The sequence below is a fragment of the Mustela putorius genome, unplaced genomic scaffold, assembly GCF_011764305.1.
Source record: "Mustela putorius furo isolate JIRA1106 unplaced genomic scaffold, ASM1176430v1.1 tig00000480_pilon_pilon_pilon, whole genome shotgun sequence".
NCBI lineage: Eukaryota > Metazoa > Chordata > Mammalia > Carnivora > Mustelidae > Mustela > Mustela putorius.
This window is the reverse complement of record NW_025421397.1, coordinates 7575485-7596060: the sequence shown is the minus strand read 5'-3', so window position 1 is coordinate 7596060 and position 20576 is coordinate 7575485.

The window sequence follows — 20576 nt, the reverse complement described above, 5'->3', positions numbered from 1 at the left end:
GTCAACAATTATTTTGGAGTGAGGACTGACAGATTTATGAAATTTGTTCCATATGTACTTTAAAACATATGCTAAAAATATTTATGTGAAATTAAAACTTAAATGGACATGTATTTTATCTGACAACTGAAAGGACAAATACAAATTAAAAATAAGGGGTGTAATTCTGTCTGTTGAAAATAAAGGAAGAAAAAAGAAGAAAAAGGGAGAGATTTCCCTCTCCTTTATCTTTGAGCAATTTCCTTAGACAGCATGTAATTGTGAGCACTTTCCCATCTCTTTGAAATGTATGTACTTTATTTTGAAGACTTGAGAGGTCCGATTTTAGCTGGCCTTTTGTCACTTTTTTATGTCCCAGCAATGTCTTTCTCAAGAATCTGGGAGTCATCTCACTGAAACACAAGCATCATGGGAGAGCGCAGTTTCCATGGGAAGGCACAAGCTTAATTTCGGTGGGCGTCTTGTTCCATATTGCAAAACTACTTTGTATCATGAAGATATGAAAAGATTGTTTCTCTTCTGGAGAAAGGCACCAAGTTAACACAGATGGGGCCCTCTCAATTGCCAGCTGGGTCTAGGATGAAGCATGGTGTTGTCAAGGACTCTTACTTGAAGAATACTTAAAAGAGATTCTAGGTTAACTACTAACCTGAAACCAGGCTTGACAGATTTACCAAATTTATTCCCAATATGGCATGGGACATACTCATACTAAAATTTTACTATTATCAGAAATTTGTCTTCCTTGTTCAGTATTATTTGTTGAGATTAATCTTTGTTCACATGGGCAATGGTAATTTATTATTTTTCACTGTCATGTAGGTTGCATTAAATGAATAAGCTCCAATTTTTTATGCCCTTTATTTGATGATAGAGAGTTGAGATCTTGATTTAACTTAACAATTTATTTATTTATATTTTAAATATTTTGATATTAAAGAAAGTCCATGGAAAAGTATGTGATGTTTATAAATAAAGTTATTAAGCATTATAAAACATTAGTGCTTATAATACTGATTTATAGATTCAGTTCAATTCCAACTAAATTCCCCCCAAAATTATTCATGGTATAAGGGATCAAAATAATTAGGAGAATCATAAAAAATAAAAATTAAAAAAAAAAGAAGCAGCAAGGAACTGGCCTTTCAGGTAATATAATTTGTCATAAAGATTTTATACAGTGCTACAGGATTAATGTGAACAATGTGATGTTAAATAATTAATGTGAAAATAGAAATAAAACAATTGAATAGACTAGGGAATCTAGAACGGACCCATGCTCATATGAAAATATGCAAAACAACCAATTTACTCTGCAGAACACTGGGGAAAGCATGGCTATTCACTAATTGTTATTGAGAAAAATTGCGTTGGGAAGCAATGCTTTATGAATATTTTCACATTTTAGTGTAGTCTCATATTGAATGACAAGCACTCCTTGAAATTTAGAGATAATGAATTGCTCAGGAGAGATTTAAAGATTCATCTCCCCTTAATCCATTGGCATAATTTCTAAAGGTAATAGACCTAGAAATCTTTTCCCCTAAGAATGATTTGTCTATTGTATAGAGCAAAATTTTCTGTTCTTCCCTTCAGAGAGGCAAAGGTACAGATCTGACAGCTGCTTTATGTAAGATATGAACTTCATAATTTTAGGGTTCTCCTTCTGTGGTACAAGCCCCACTATACATATGGGTATGTCTGAGCCTCATCACATCACTCTGAGTGGGAATACATGCTGCTAAGATGCTTTGTGAGTAAATGGTGTTATACGTGTGTGTATGTGTGTATGTGCACGGTCATGTACATGGTACATGTTTACCTGTAGCAGGTGAAATTGTTACTTGCACACAGTTTCAGACTTAATAGTTATCTATTAACTGTAAAAAAAATGGATTCTAGCTCATTTTGTATACAAAATCATTTCAAGGTAGATTATGACTTAAATGTGAAAGGCAAATCTCTAGTGTTCTAGAACGTGTGGATTTTACACAAAGTAATTTCCTTAAGTTTTGTTGTCATGGAAGTCTGACAAAATAATCAGAAGTAATACTATCATTGAAGAAGGTGCATGGTGGTATGTTGCTGAATGCCATGTAGCTTCATTCTTTTAGAGCTTTTAGTGTGTTTATGAGACAAGAACAAGAGTTTAGACATATATGATGACATACATGGAGTTTGTAACTAAAAACAAATAGAAGAATTGTGAATATCGATGTGACAAACTGGGTATAGGATAAGGTCAGAGTACAGAGAGAATGGTATAGGATATATAAATCAGTTGCCTATTGAATTAATATAAGTAAAATACAATAATAGCATCAAAGTGTTTGCAGTAGTAATAAAGAGAAATAGAGACATAATTCTAAATGAAGTAGTAAGTGTAAAGGATCAACATCTTAACAACTATTCCAACCCATGAGACCTCATTTGCAAATAAATTTTTTTACTCTTGCATTTTCTTTTAGATAACCAAATGGAATTAATTACTCTGTAACTCAGATTATATCTAAAATAATGATATAAATTTTGAAATTATCAAAATGAAGACTATGGATATAAGTGGTATTATTTAGGAAGCACAATCCATAGTAGAGATGAAGAAACTGAGAAAAACTTGAGATGTTTTATTACTAGAAGGCCAGGAGTTTCAAGTTCATGAGGAAAAATACTTAATTTAGGTATATTATTAAAATAAAAATTTTAATTAAGGCAGAATAAGAAAAATATGCTATCAAAAACTGGAGGTTAAAAAGTCTGAGGATTGATATGAGATCAATTTTAATCTATTTACTCATTATTTATCAACTCAACAAAAGCTAAGTGACAAGTACTACTCTACCTCTGTGAATACAGCAGTAAAAGGAACATACATTTCTGCTTTCTTAGGACTTGAAAACAGTATGAGGAGATAGGTGATAACTTACAAAACAGGAGAGTTACATACAGTGAGGTGAAAATAGACCTAAAGTTCTATCATAGACATACCAATTTATAGGACATAAGCCTGTTTATTTAAACTCATGGATGAAACTAGTGAATAATTTACAAATTATTTAAAATAGTTCACAAGGAAGAGAGGGGGGAGTAGGGAGAATCGGAACAGGATATTATTAATTTATATTTTAAATACATCTGTACGCTCTGTTTTTTTTTTTTTTTTTTTACTATTTGAAAATATTTTAAGATTTTAAGAAAAATAGAAGAGCACTGTATGACTCAGCAGAAGCTGGCAAAAGAACATTGAGAAAAACTCACATGAGCATACTACCATGGAAACAAAGATGGAGGAATTCTTTCTGGAGTAGGATGTGGTTTTCTGCTTAATTCCTCAAGAATAATAGCCTTCTTTTCCTTTTTTAAATTTAATTTAATTTTTTTTTCAGTGTTACAAAATTCATTGTTTATGCACCACACCCAGTGCTCCATGCAATATAGGCCCTCCTTAATACCTTCTTAGGAAAACCTTCCTCTTCTGTGTTTAGGGATCCATGGCATTCCTGTGGAGTAATGCCAAAATGCTGTTAGATGATTTTAAAGCTTTCTTCACCTCAGAATATCTCTTACCTAAAGTTACTTTAATATCTCCTAAGTTACAATTAATCTTTCCCTAGGACTGGTTTCTTTTGGGGCTTCAATTCCTCTTCTTTCATAGATAAAATGACTAAATATTTTGTTAATTATTTTATTTCACAATGATGAGTGACATGGCAAGGTGTACATATACTTGTTAATTCAAACAGGTCTAATACTATCAAGAGTGAAAATCACATAAGGCCATGCTTTTTCTTTTTTTTTAAATTAAGGCTTTGTTTTTAGAAAGAAAATAAATACAATTTATCTAATGGTAAATGTAATCTTAAAATCCTTGAATGTTACAATATTGAGGCAATAGTCAATTTTTTTCCACAGTGCTTATGACATCCTTTATTCAATTCACTTAGAAAGCCATGCAGAATTAATGTAAAACAGTACAGGAAAAAGTTCAGTTCACAAAAGGGGGGGGGATTAAAATGCGTCCAACAGTCATATCTGGGTAAAAACATAAAAAGTGTCTCCAAGACATGGATATAAATCACAATCATTCTCATTTATTGAGAGCTTATCATGTGCTGATATACACCATTTACATATGTGGAACTCAATTCTACAATGCTATGAATCTGATAATATCCTTATGTAAATATCCAATTTATAGAGAAAGAAACTAAAGAGCAAAAGCGTTATTTATCTTGAGAAGTCATGAAACTATTAAATGAAGGAAACCAGCTTTTAAACCAAAGTCATCAGGCTTCAGAGGCTTCACTTAAAATGCCTTTCAGATGAAGATTTATCCTCTAGTCTAGTCTCTACCTACAGCTGGATACTCCAGAGCAGCATGTCACAGAATTAAATATCCATTAATGGACGTACTTAATATCCATATGAATTGCCTTTGCTGCTCATGAAAATTCTGGTTCTGGCTCCATGGCTGTGAGGTAGAGCTTGAGCTTCTGCATTTCTGGCACGTTTCCAGGTGCTGATATTCCCCTTGCTGGTCTAGCTTGAGCCTTTCCCAGTCAAGTTTCTTCAAGAGAATGAAGAATGAATTTAGCAGCCACGCTTTCAATTTTCTCCAGAATGGTATACAGCTAGTATCTTCTAGATGCATGTAAGAGAAGTTAATTCATTATATACAATGGAATCAGGGAACTATGATTCAGAAAAGACTTGATGAGTAATACTTGATGAGTAATAGAATGATAAAATAAGAGGGGAAAACAGATAAAGACACAGGCCTAAGATTTTGATAGCATTGTGTTATTTTGGGTGGAGGGGGAAGTATCATCATTTACCTATAAGTTGGTCATTGATAAGCTAAAATTCAGTTTTAGCTATTTCCCACCTAAAAGAACAGAAAACTATTTTATGCTTGGTTTTCAAAAATATATATATACATAGATAAACAAAATGATAGCTAACACATATATAGCATTTAATTATGTGCCAAAAATTGTTCAAAGAACTTTAAATATATTAACCTGTGGAATCTTCTTAACCATAAGTGAGAAACATCATTTGAAACCTGGAAATGGGCCCAAAATGACTAAATTATTTTTCAGTACAGTGGTAGATTAGACTTTCTATTTATTGGACTATTTTACATTCCCCCTAGTGCCAGATCTTATCATGACCATGTTGTGGTAAAAGGCCAAAAATTATGATTTCTATTCCAAGTCAAAATTAACAAGTTTTTTATGCAACCCAGGAATCTTATTCTTCTATTAAGTAACCTAATTTCTCATATGTTCTTTAAAGGAGTCACAGTAATTTACCCATTACTTTCTTAATGAATTCAAGGAAATCTCTGATACATTTTCTTTTTATATTGGTAAAAGAGTCATGTATTTTAAATTTCTGAAACTTAATGCTTTAATAGCTTTGGAGATTATCCATAAAGATGCCAAAGAAGACATACCTAAAAGATTCAAGGAAACTGCATGGTTAAGAGAATGCCCTTGTCAAGAAATTTCAAGGGTGTGATATTTTATCCTACAAGTTAAAAAGTTAGCCAGCCACAGTTGCACTGACACTGGTAGAAGTTATAAAATTCCTGAATCACAACAAAGAACTTTCTTGTAGCACAATAGGCAGCATCAACTTCATGTTTGCATGGGTTCCCCTTGCACTCCCCAAGTCTATGAGATGATGCAGAGATAGACCCAGGTGAATCCGCACACAGTGATTTAGTATCACAGCCTAGGAAACACAATTTCAGATAACTCTAATCTTTTGCATTAGCTCTTAGCAAACCTGTCCAAATTTTGACTGGAAGGGGGATATTATCTTCTTATCCTCCATGGCAAACAGATCTGTAAACTAACCTAGAGTGAAAGAGACACCCTATCTTCCAGGGCCTTTAGCTCTACAAACATCCTGGACTATTAGTGCTTGTGCTGAAGAACTTTGAGAACTCCTGGAGAACTGTTTCCCAACAAGCACTTCAAGGTCTTTTTGGGGCAGCAATGTTTTCCTTCCTTCCTCTCTTCCTTCCTTCCTTCCTTCAATCCTTCCTTCCTTCTATCTATTCTCTCTCTCTTTCCCCTTCTCTTCCTTCCTCCTCCCCTCCCCTTCTCTATTTTTCCTCCCAGAAAGTATATGGAGAGATAATAGAATTTTAATTTTGCCCTTCTCCCTCTCCAACTTTTGAGTTTCTTCATCTTTTTTCAAATTTTTATTTGCATTTATTCCATGCAGAATTTACTTTGGGGCCATACATTTTTGTTTCTTCAGTCTTTTCTGGTATATCTTTTTCTTCTGTGCAACCTCTTCTGGTTTAGAAACAATCTGCTCTTTTTCAGTAAGGATCATCTAGATGTAGCAGGGAGAGCTCATGAAGGACATTAATCTGACTGTGAGACCTATAAGTTCTGTGTTGCATCTTGGGGGTTTGTTCACCTGGGTGTGCTCCATGACAACAGAATCTATATCTAAACCCTTAAGTTCAGCATTACTCTCTGCAATTTTGAGCATGTGAAGTAAAAATTCAGCACTCTTCCTGGACCATGAGCCCTGTGTCTAGCCCTACTCTTTGTCCTGGGCACACCTACCAACCCCACCATTGTAGCAATGTAATGGCACACTGCTTCTGCAAAGTGCATCTTTCAGATTATTGGTGGCTTTTCAGATATGCATACCCTTGATGGCCAGGGTAGTTTCATGTGTGTTCTTACAGTGAACACTAAGATTTGAACCTCCTGATTCGCATGATTTGGTAGGGTTTTCTGAGTCAAGTGAATAATGAACCATTTTCAGAAGTCATCTCTGGACGCTTAGGGGAAGAGCTCTTCATCTTTTTAAGTTTATACTCTGTTAATAACTTATTCCTCATTGATGGTAGCAATGATTGGGGTTTGGTTTTTATGATAGAGAATCCAGTCGGTCTTTCTTTTTTTTCTTTGACTATTTATGAGCTTGATTCAATTAATAATTTCATGTCCACTAGGAAAGAAAATAGCCCTTGGCATCTGGAGTAAGCAGTTAGTGTGTTTCTGTGCTTGTTTTTGACCTATGGATGATATTACAGAAGAGAAATATAAACTCTCTATGTGTCTATCACCTGCAGATTGAAAGTGGGGATAGAGAATTATTTCTCATGCTAATGGATATCAATAGAAAGCTGGCATGGCCATATCTACATCAGACAAACTAGATTTAAAACTAAAGTCTATAACAAGAGATGAAAAAGGGTACTATATCATAAAAAATATGTCTATCCAACAAGAAGATCTAACAGTTATAAATATGCTCCCAACTTGGGAGCACCCAAATATATAAAACTATTAATAACAAACACAAAGGAACTCATTGATAATAATAGAATAATAGTAGGGGACTTTAACAGCCCACTTACATCAATGGACAGATCACCTAACCAGAAGGTTAACAAGAAAAAAATGGCTATGAATGATGCCTGGGACCAGATGGACTTAACAGATATATTCAAAGATAGCAGCTGAATATACATTCTTTTCCAGTGCACAGGGACATTCTACAGAGAAGATCACATGCTAGGTCACAAATTAGTCCTCAACTGGTACAAAAAGATTGAGATCATACCATGAATATTTTCAGACCACAATGCTGTGAAATTTGAAATCAAACACAGGAAAAATTTAGAAAGAAAACACATGCATGAAGGTTAAAGTACATCTTACTAAAGATTGAACAGTTCAACCAAGAAGTTAAAAAAGAAATTTAAAAAAATATGGAAAAAATGATAATGAAAACATGACACTCCAAAACCATTAAGATGCAGCAAAAGTGGTCATAAGAAGGAAGTATATAGCCATACGGGCACCTATCTCAAGAAGCAAAAAAATCTCAAACTTCAAAACCTAACCTTACATAGAAAGGAGCTAGAAAAATAACAACAAATGAAGCCTAAAGCCAGCAGTAGGGAAATCATAGATTAGAGCAAAAATAAATGATGAAGAAACAAAACAAAACAAAATAAAACACAGTAGAATAGATCAATCAAATCAGGAGCTGGACTTTGAAAGAGTTAATAAAATTGATAAATCACTAGCCAACCTTATCAAAAGAAAAGAGAACAGACACAAATATATAAAATCATGAATAAGAGAGGAGAGAACACACCCAACACCACAGAAATATGAACAATTATAAGAGAATATTATGAAAAATCATATGCCAACAAATTTTGCAATCAGGAGGAAATGGATAAATTCTTAGAAACATATAAACTACCAAAACTGAAACAGAAAGACATAGAAAACTTGTACAGAACAATAACCAGCAAAGAAATTCAATCAGTAATCAAAAACACAAGCAAAAGTTCAGGGCCAAATGGTTTCACAGGTAAATTCTACCTTTTATTTATTTATTTATTTATTTGTTTATTTAATTGTTTTTGTTTGACAGAGATCACAAGTAGGCAGAGAGACAGGCAGAGAGAGAGAGAGAGGGGAGGAAGCAGGGTCCCCGCTCAGCAGAGAGCCTGATGCAGGGCTCGATCCCAGGGCCCTGGGATAATGACCTAAGCTGAAGGCAGAAGCTTTAACCCACTGAGCCACCCAGGTACTCCTATTTATTTATTTTAAAGACACAGAGAGGAAAAAACAAAGGGTATGGGAGAGGCAGAGGGAGAGAGAGAATCCCAAGTAGACTCCCCACAAAGCATGGAGCCCAAAGTGTGGTTCATTATCACCACCCATGAGATCAAGACCTGAGCCAAAATCATGAGTTGGGCATTTAATGGACTAAGACACCCAGGAGCTCATCTAGCAAATATTTAAAGAAGAGTTAATACTCATTCTTCTCAAAGTGTTCCAAAAAAAAGAAGTGGAAGGAGAACTTCCAAACTCATTCTATGAGCCCAAGATTGCCTTGATTTCAAAGGAAGACAAAGACCCAAATAAAAGGAGAATTCTAGGCCAATATCCCTGATGAACATAACAAAAGAAAGGATAAGAACCATCTAATCTCTCAATAGATGCAGAAAAAACATTTGACAAAGTACAGAATTCATTCTTGATAAAACCCTCAACATTGTATGGATACCTTAACATCATAAAGGCCATGTACAAAAGACCCACAGCTAATATCATCCTCAATGGGGAAAAGCTGGGAGAACTTTTTCTCTAATATCAGGAATATGGTGGGGATGTCCACTTTCACCATTGTTAATTAACACGCTATTGGAAGTCCTAGCCATCAAATAACAGAAAGAAATAAAAGGCATCTAAATCAGCAAGGAAGAAGTCAAACACGTTCACTATTCACAGATGTTATCACATTATACTCTATGAAGAAAACCCAAACAATTCCACAAGAAAAAAAAAATTTGCTAGAACTGATACATGATTTCAGTTAAGTTTCAGGAAACAAAATCAATAGACCAAAGTCTGTAGGATTTCTGTACATCTACAATGAAGCAGCAGAAAGAGAAATCAAGAAATCAATTCCATTACAATTGCACCAAAAACCATACAGCACCTAGTAATAAACCTATCCAAAGAGGTAAAAGATCTGTACTCTGAAAACTGTAGAGCACTTATGAAATAAATTGAAGAGGATACAAAGAAACGGAATAGCAGTCCATGCTTATGAACTAGAAAACCACATATTACTAACATGTCTATACTACCCAAAGCAATCTATCCATTTAATGCAATCCCTATCAAACTACCACCAGCATAAAGCTAGAATATGAAAAGATGCTCAACATCACTCCTCATCATGAAATACAAATCAAAACTATAATGAGGTATCACCTCACACCTGTCAGAATGGCTAAAATTAACATGGGAAACAACAGGTGTTGGTGAGGATGAGGAGAAAGGGGAACCTTTTTATGCTGTGGTGAGAACACAAACTGCTACAGACACTCTGGAAAATAGTATCGAGTTCCTCTAAAAGTTACAAATAGAACTACCCTACAACCCAGCAACTGCACTACTAGGTATTTATCCAAAGTATGCAAAAATACAGATTCAAAGGGATACATGCAGCCTGATAGTTATAGGAGGATTTTCAACAATAGCCAAATTATAGCAAGCATCGAAATGTCCATGAACTAATGAATTGATAAAGAGGAGGTGGTATATATACACAATGGAACATTACTCAGCCATAAAAAAGAATGAAATCTTGCCACATGCAACAATGTGGATGGAGCAAGAGTGTATTATGCTAAGAAATAAGTCAGTCAGGGAAAGACAAATACCATATGATTTCATTCATATGTGGAATTTAAGAAAATACAAAAAACCAAATGAACATAGGGGGAATAAAAAGAGGCAAACCATAAAACAGATTCTTAACTATAGAGGAAAAAAAAACACAACAAAAAACTGCGGGTTGCTGGAGGGGAGACGGGCAACAGGATGGGTCAAATGAGTAACGGGTGCTAAGCAGGGCATTGGTTGTGATGAGCACTGGGTGTTATATGAAAGTGATGAATCACTAAACTTTACTCCTGAAAATAATATTACATTATATGTTAACTAACTGGCATTTAAATCAAATCTTGAAACAACCAAAACCAAAACCAAAACCAAACAAAAAATTCTGTATGTCTGTAAGTCCGCATGTTTGTACTTGAGAAAAGATTCTCCTTTTTGTGTAAGTCTGAAATGCTTTCCAACCTAAAACATCTCTTAAATGAAAGGAGCTCTGTTTTCATTGATTTGTCAGTATTAAATAAATGCTTAAGTAAATAAAACATCCTCAAATTCTCAGAGAATTAAAAACAATGAAATCTTAATACTTTAAATGTACAGGATTTTAAGGAAAACAGTCCTTAGATTAACTGCTGACTCAGAAACATTTTGAGAATCTGTGCTCATAGTTAAGATAAGTCTTATACTGACATAACAATTTTGTGTGCTTCAAAAACTTTAAAGAGCTATGTGTATTTCCCTGGAGGATAATACTTATATATATCTTATTTACTTATTTATCTTTAAAAAATTTGATTCGCTTTAAGTGAAGAGTCAGTTTAGTTGCGTCTGAACTTCCTAAACTTTTTATACTGGTTATCTGTTCAAGTAAGCTAACATAAATCATAATAACATGCTAATTATAATAAGTTTTTACATTTTTTTGTTGGTGATGGTTTTTGTGGGGTTTTGTGTGTGTGTGTGTGTGTGTGTGTGTGTGTGTGTGGTTGTTTGTTTGTTTGTTTTTGGTCAGCTTAAATTAATTCCAAGATCTTTAGGTAATTTAAAACCTTGAATTAGGGGCTCCTGAGTGGCTCAGCTCACGATCTGCTTTTGGCTCAAGTCAGATCCCAGGACCCTCAATCTAGCCCCCCACGGAGCCCCCCACTGAGCCCCCCACTGAGCCCCCCATTGGGCTCCCTGCTCAGTGGGAACTCTGGTTCTCCCCCTCCCACTCCCCCTGCTTCTGTTCTTTCTCTGTCTCTCTGTCAAATAAATAAATTCTCATAAAACCTTGAATTACTAAATAGAGTTCATTAATAAACTTGGATATCAATGCTTTCTTAGTAAAAGTGAATAATAAAACATTGATTTTGAAGCACAGATTTAAATTTATGTACTTTCTCTTATTTTTATATACTATAGTGTTTTTTTTTTCTTTCATGTTAGTGAACATGTTCATTTTTACCACTTCAAAAGAGGTGTAAAGAAGAGGTATAGGCCTATAGAAATTTGTATTAAGTGCATTTTTAAGCTTTGGTAACCTGTTATAATACTTGATTATGGCACAGTTCTGAGCTTTTTCTCTCCTTCTCTTTGAGATATAAGTTAGCTACTCTGATTAAAAGTTGTTTATGTGGGTGGGTGGTTTAGCATTCACAGAACAATAATGACAAAGAAATAAAACCATGCATGCAAGATAATAGAAAAAATTTTAATTTTTCAAGGGTAGAGTAAATAGTTTTCTCCTATGGTATAGATATAGATTGTCTCAGAATATATAAGAGTATAATGAAAGACAAAACTTGAGGAAGTACAGCAAGTTCTAAAAGTCATGAGAAGAGTGGATATTATTTGCCTTGATTTATAAAACTTTGTATTAGTTTTCTAATACTGCTGTAAGAAATTATCATAAACCTGTGACTTAAAACACCCCAAATTTATTATCTTACAATATTGGAAGTCAGACTTCCAAATTGAGTCTCACTTGGCTAAAATAAAGATGTCAACAGGGCAGTGTACCTACTGGGACTCTAGGGAAAATTTTGTTAACTTGTATTTCTCAGGTTCTAAAGAGACTATGTCCATTCCTTGGTCCATGTGCTTTTGCAGCCAGCAATCACATCTCTCTGACCTCTGACTCTGTAGTCAGATCTCCCCAGCCTGGAAACTCACAGTAAGCTACAGTATTCACAGGGCTCATTTTATTTGTTGTTCCTTCATCGGGGATCAGTCCTGAGCTGCCAGTTGTTCAAATTCTAAAAGCTGTTTTGGGAAAAATCCTGATCTTTTCATTCTTTCATGTGAGAAACTAAGTTGAATCATTGTTATTCCATCTCGGTTCAGTGAAAGGCCTGGAATACTGCTGGTAATATTTTGAATGTTCTATTTCATATGGGAATATAAAGAAGGTCTTTTTTTTCTTTAAAGCTATCTCTAACCCACAGTTTAGTAGATTGTATCTTTTTAAACTGAGATGTACCATTCTAAGTTCATTTCCGATGGTCACTATCCCTTCAAAAATCAAAAACCATTTTTTTGCTGAGTCTTTCTTACTAATAATGATAACCAATTACTTGCATACAACTCTGTCCTCTGTCTTACCAGAGCATAATTGGATAAATTACTAGTGCAGCCAAGATTATACTTGGAATGTTACTTATGGGAAAAATCTCATTTAATAAGGTTTGACAAGCCCATATTAAGAAATAGGGATCAACTTAATATTCAGAGCCAAAATCTATAATAGTCTGGCAAGAAATTTGACTTCTTACCTGGATTATAAAGTCTTAGTTTCACAGTTTTCGAATCTACAGGTAAATTGCATAGTAAGAAATTCAATATCTAGTAGCCCAGGGACCCTAAAATATCTTAGAGAATCTCAATTCAAGACAAACTTACCCAAATATATTAATGTAACAGTTGGAGTCTAATGGAGAGTGTGTATTGGGCTTGGCTCCTTAGCCTCAGGAATAAAGAGAAAGTCATATAATTTTGAGAGTTAATTTATGATTCCTCGTGAAACTTTATAGACAGAAGTTAATTATTTGGCATTATGAGTTGCCAAAATTATTGAATTCTGATCTGCAGAACAAATTCAAAAGTCTTACTGGGTTAAGTAACACTCCTACTCTACTTATGCAAATAATCAGGCCAAATCTAATAAGATCAGCTTTTTGTGTACAAGAATAATCTTTGGAGATTCTGACCACAACCAGGAAAAACCATCAGAACAAAATATCCACAACTTTAATATAGGTAAAAAAGAGATTACTGGACATTCTTTTAACACAGTGCTGGGTTTATTTATGGTGATTTTCAACCCTCTAGGAGCAGTGTTTAACTTATGGAACTTTGCCTGGTACAGATGTTTATAATTTCTGTCCAGTAGAAAAGATAACATTAAATATTGCAGCATATGGATTTGTTGGCCGTTAGCCAGCTATGCCTTTTACCCAGCAATCTACCAAATTTCATATTTATATTATCTATTTCTATTTGTACACTTAAATGCTCTTTAACCTGCTCATAACATGTTACCGCTCTCATTATTAAATAATAAGTTAAATATCAACTTTGACAAATGCTTATTTTATATTTCTTTGAGGGTCATGTTTTTTAACCTTTTGTAAATGACACACTAAAAAATTCTATTAAGAAGTTCCTGTTATTACTCTGGATTTAAAGATGAATATACTTATGTATTATTAGGTTTTGTAACTATTGTATGGTCATATGTTTATGTATAGATAGAGTAGGGTTTGAATACAGGCATCTGGTTCTATGGGATATATTCTTTTTTTTTTTAAGATTTTATTTATTTATCAGAGAGAGAGAGGGGGAGAGAGCGAGCACAGGCAGACAGAACGGCAGGCAGAGGCAGAGGGAGAAGCAGGCTCCCTGCTGAGCAAGGAGCCCGATATGGGACTCTCGATCATGACTAGAGCCAAAGGCAGCTGCTTAACCAACTGAGCCACCCAGGCGTGCCTATGGGATATATTCTTATTCAGCATTCTATATAAAGTCACTTAGAACACTAGATCCCATTTCATAATAGCCCCTAATGAAAACATTGAGATCAAAACAAGAACATTTGCAAAATTTCCCCACATCTGAATGATTAGAATATTCTATACCCTCAACCGAATGTTTTAAGATTAGCTTCTAACACGATTCTGAGAGCTATCTGCAAGAGAAATTATAAGAGCATAAATTTTGTTTGATGGTTAAGTCTGGTACTTGACCTCAAACAATACTCTTTATATTTATATATTTTTGACTATAAGGTCCTCTTAAAAGAACATGTATTACTTTTGATAAACAACTTAATAAAGATTATTGATTGGACTGAATACATGTCTTTCTGCTACAACCAATAGGTTTTGAGTGTTTTTATTATTTTAATTCAGCACACATCTTATGTAGATAATATTAATTATATCAAACCTAAAATTTCATATCTGGCAGACTGAATGGAGAATCATAATTTAATCATCAAATAAATAAAACATTTACCTACTTAAGATACATTATACCCTAAAATCATCACAGTGGTCTCATAAAAATATAATCATAATATATTTAAAATCAGACATTATAAATTTCTTCAAAGGAAAACCTCATTAATTAACACATTTCACTTAATGAAATTAATATTTATTAAGCCATTATATATTGTATTTTTCATTAAACATAGGATATAACAGTAATATTTAAAACTAAGTTCAGGAACAAAGCTACATAAAATTCAAATAAATATATCTATGCATACTCCTTTATTTACTGTCTTATAAGCATGAGACCACAATTAAGAGCCCTTGCTTTTACATTTATTTTTTAAAAAAGCAAATTGCCTTCTCTTCTAGATGAATTGGTGGAGTTTTGGAACTCTGACAGCCCCCACATCACCCACATTATTGCCAAAATAGTGAACACATATTACATTGATTTGCTGAATGTACTTTGAAGTAACGGTAACTTCTGAATGGCCTCTGCAGTATATTTCTTATTTGAAGTGAACGGGATACAGACTGTTCTTGTACTATATCACAAGAATTCGTTTCTTGGGATTAGCATAATGCAATTCTCTGAAGCCTCCTTTCCAGTTTACTGTTTCTGTGTGCCTGTTTGTTTATAAGAAAGCACTATCATTCACTCCAATTCATTAAAGAAATGCCTAAGCAGCATAGTTCTGTATAATTTTGAGCATCACTTTAAAAATTGTGCATGAGAAAACTGGATCGGTGCAATTTTTTATTCAGCTTTAACACTTTATGTTGAGACATATACCAGATTTATTTCAGCGCTGATTTTGCCAAAATATGATCAAACTGCCATAAAAGTGTATAAAAGCAGCTACACTTTTTATTAAATAGGTTCATTTTGATATGAATATTGTTTGTTATGAGCTAACAGGGAAGATATTTTGCTATTTCTATTATGGAAAAATTATATCCAACTTCTCTCTAGAATTTCATTGCAAAATATAGCTCAAAATGGAAACAGATAGTGCCAACTGGAGTGCATATTGTGCCTTACCTACATATTTTGATCAGTTTGGACGCTAAGGGCCTGAAGTGCAATGCATTGTTTAGAATATTCAGAACATCACTTTGCATTGATCAATTATCTGGAATATCTTTAACATTCGCTCTTTTATGTAGAGTTTGTCTTTGATCATGTATCTGTCATTCAATCTGTTTTATTACCTATCAAGCTTTCTACACATAACCTAATCTTTCATTAACCTATCTGACTCAGATTTTAAAACTGTCCAAATATCTGTACAGTCTGTGTTTAAAGCTGCACATAGTTTGGATGAAAGGCCCTTTAAATTCAGATGGTAGATTGTCAGTAGACTCAAGACAGCTACTTCAAAAAGTAGTGGAGAATTTGGGAAAAAAAATTTTGAATTAGGTTCAAATGAGGATAATGTTACAATGTTACTCACTAGCATTTTTTTCCTAGTATCTCTGTTGATTGCTAACCAAGAGTCCTAACTAAAAATCTAGCTTTAAACCAATCTGAGATGACTTAATTGTTGTCTCTCCTCATTTCTGATTTTAAAATATTCTGCCTGGATTTATTATTTCTTTCAGGATCTGCTGACCTTGAGTGACTAATTCCAAAATTAGCTCATCTTTGTCACAGGTTGATTCATGAGTATATACATTTGAGCATACACATACATTTGTGTTTGCTAGAGCTTTACCTCTAGAAACACTTACCACATGCATTATACAGAAAAAAAAATATTTAACCCTGGTCCTATGTTCAATAAACTTATCATCAAGAATGAAAAGTGTTTACATATATGTCATATGTGAAATCACTATACACACATAATTGCAAAGAGCACAGCTATGAATAAAGGTAATAACATGCCGATATAAACGAATCTGTTGAAAAATCGTTAGTATCAATTCTCTGGCAGGCATTGTTTTAAGTATAGGGGCTAGAAAGATAAACAATTACAAAAAAACAGAAGAGGATTTACTCTGGATTAAACAAATTTATAGAGATGTTACATGGTAAATTACATTTTAATCAATCCCAGAAGATAAAGTAGGATTTTTCTGGAAAATAACATAGTAGGGTGAAGGTTCTTTCAGGCAGATGGAAAAATAGAAGACAAAATGATAAAAAGGGATAAAACCTTGAATTTTCATAGATTACATGAATGATAAGTAAGAGTGGTAAACCAATGGTGTAATTGCAAAAGCAATGTTTTAAAAGAAGCACTAGGAGACCAGAAGATTTTGAACCCTTCTTTCTGACATTTTAATGCATGAATTACAGAATGGAGTCTGGGTGACTAGAGAAAAGAAGATTTAAATAGAGAGAAGAAAGAGAGGACTTATTTTAAAGGTTAAATATTTTCAAAGTATAGAACTAGATGGAGAAAAAATTGTGGAAAGCATACGTTTAAAAGAAATACAGAAGGATTTCCTACAGGAAAAGAGGTTAATCTATTCAGAGAAAAAAAAATGTTCAACATTATCAATTAAAGGTAGATTAAATAATTAAATATTACTTCACCATTACATTTTCAAAATTCTATTATATAAATATGGTGAAATATTTCAAACTATATTGCCAAGGTCTAATAATCAATGCAGTGTGGTATTTGCATAAAACCAGACACACAAGCAAAGGAGAATAGAGAGCCCAGGAATAAATCCATGCAAATATGCTCAATTAATTTATGACAGAAGAGCCAAGAATATACAATTGGGGAAAAGACAGTCTCTTTGATAAATGGTGTGGGGAAACTAGACAACCATATGCAATAGAGCAAAACTGGACCGCTTTCTTATAATCTTTAAAAAATTAGCTCAAAATGTGTTAAAGCTTCAAATGTAAGACCTGAAACCATTAAACTCCTAAAAGAAAATGCAGGCGTTACCCCTTGACATCAGTCTTGGCAATAGATTTTTTTTTTTTGATTTAACGTCAAAAGCAAAGGCAACAAAAGCAAAATTAATAAGTGGGACTAAACGAAACTAAGAAGATTCTCCACAGCAAAGAAAACCATTAACAAAATGATAAGGAAACCTGCTGAATGGGAGAATATATTTGTAAATCATATACATGATAAGGGGGTTATAACCAAAATATATAAAGAACTCATATAACCCACCAACAAAAAAGCAAACAATTAAATTAAAAAATAGGCAGAAGATCTGAATCAACATTTTCCAAAGAAGACATACAGATGGACAACAAGAATTTGAAAAGATGCTCAACATAAGTAATCATTAGGGAAATGCAAATCAAAAGCATAATGATGTATCATCTCACACCTATTAGAATGGCTTTCATCAAAAAGATAGGAAATAACAACTACTGGCAAGGATGTGGAAAAAAGGGAACCCTTGTACGCTGTTGGAATGTAAATTGGTGCAGCCACTATAGAAACAGTATGGAGGTGCCTCAAAAATTTAAAAATAGAACCACTATATGATCTTACAACTCTATTTCTGGGTATTTACCCACAAAAAACAAAAATGCTAATGATATAGGTACCCTCGGGTTCATGGCAACATTATTTATAATAGCTGAGATATGGGAAAAACCTAAGTGTCCACCAATGGTTGAATAGATAAAGAAATTGTGAGATAGAGAGATGATAGATAGATAAATAGATCGATAACAACTACAACAACAAGAGCAAGCTCATCAATACAGAATACAGAGAACAGATTGGTCATCACTAGAGGCAAGAGGTCAGGGGTAGGTGAACTTGGTGAGGAGATAGAAACTTCCAATTATAAAATAAATAAGTAATGAGGATGTAATATTCAGCATGGCGATAGTAGCTAATAATACTATATTATTATGTATTTGAAAGTTGCTAAGAGAGTAAATCTTAAAAATTTTCCTCACAAGAAAATAATTTCTGTAACTGTGGGGTGATGGATGTTAGCTAGACATTATGGTGATCATTTTGCAATGTACACAAATATTGAATCATTATGTTACATACCAAAAACTAATATGATATTGTATGTTAATTATACCTCAATGAAAAAGTGTAGTGAATACACTTAATGATTCTTTTTGGAAGGTAACTTTCATATAAATATTTTAACATGTTCATATTCTTTATGCCAGTAGTTTTAGTTGCATGAAAATAACTTTAAAGGTAATCAGACTCAGCCAAATATTTATGCACTGTGATTTTTATTCAGCTTTATTTACCTCACAAGAAAATTGAGAAATAAAAAATTAAATATCCTAAATGCATGATAATATTTAGTTAAATATGTTATAATCACGTATGGGACTACTATGTAAAATGGACCATTATACAAAAATTAAAACTATTTTTATAAGATTTTATCATACATATAATAAACTGTGAAATGCAAAAAAGTAGGAGCCAAAATTTTAAATATGGCATTACCTTCAGTACATGAAATACGTATTTGTTACACACATATGTTGATAAAAATTATTTATTAATAATAAGATTATAGATAATTTTCATTTTTAAACTTTTTATGTGCTTCCTTAATTTTCCACATGGGATGTATGTATCTTTTTTCTTTTTTTTTTTTGCAATCGGATTTTTTAAAATTTAATTTTATTTTTTTCAATGTTCAAAGTTTCGTTGTTGATGCACCACACCCAGTGCTCCATGTAATATGTGCCCTCCTTCATACCCACCACCAGGCCCACCCAGCCCCTCACCCTCCTCCCCTCCAAAACCCTCAGTTTGTTTCTCAGACTCCACAATCTCTCATGGTTCATTATTTCTAAAGAAACAAACTATCATTTTTTATTCTCCCGCCTGTACCCACTGGCTAGCCTCCTCTACAAAGTATCATTTTTAAAATGAACATAGAAGGAAAGGTCTGACAGTGTTGTGGCAGCTGAATTTTTGCTTTTTTGTACAAGTGAGGCAGGATATTGTAAAGCTATGATAGGGACAAGAGCGGACTCCTGCAATGGAGGAGAGGGCACAATGGTGGGAGAGATAGATATTCCTACACCTCTAATTATAACACAGGGGGAGCTAAGGGAATATGCCAGTAAATATAACAGGTTTTGAAGGCAGCAAACTGGAGAGCAAATTTACACATGGAAAACTAAATGTTTGGAAGAGTTCACAAGCTCTTACCGCTCAAGACTTACTCTCCTCATCTATACAGTGGTAATAACTAATAAGGCAATGAAGGGACATCTGATACAGGATGTCCCCAGAATATTAAAAAGTGATAGGTATGCTGCAGAAATACTAAGATAAAATACTTTATCTTATTTATTCTGTGTTCCACAGAAGAAGTAAATAATTTGGTCTGAGGAGGCTTAATGAAAAGGTTATATTAGCCTGGTCCTTTGAAGGTTCAGATGAAAATCAAATCAAAGTAACAGATAAACAAGGTTTTAAAAGCATTTGTCAGACTTGGGAAATATTTGGATCTTTAGGGGTGTGGGGGTATGGCAGGAAAAGATGAAGTCTATGACAAAGTGGGCTGGACCAGGATATGAAGAGTGTGCTAAGTTTGGGATTTATTGTGTATTAAATACAGAATTCACTGTATATTTTAAAGCAACTTGTATGTTTTTAAAAGTATGATTTTAGTAGCTTGAAGACAGAAAGTCTGAAGTGGTGGGAGACTTAAATCATACACCAGTTAGGGGTCTATTACAATAGCCCGTGCAGCAGGTAGCTAAACCTTAGACTAAGTCAGTATGAATAAAAATTAAGAAACCAATGGAACAGTCAGTAGTTGGAAATTAAATATGATTAAAAATATTGCCTAGGTATAGGAGGAAAAAGTTGAATGGTTTTAAGATGCTTTCGAAATATCCAGAGGATGTATCTTATTGGTAGTTTGTGATGAGTGCAGACCTGACCCTAACGGCTATGGAATTGTTAGGAGAGAAATGAGAATTGAAAAATAAACC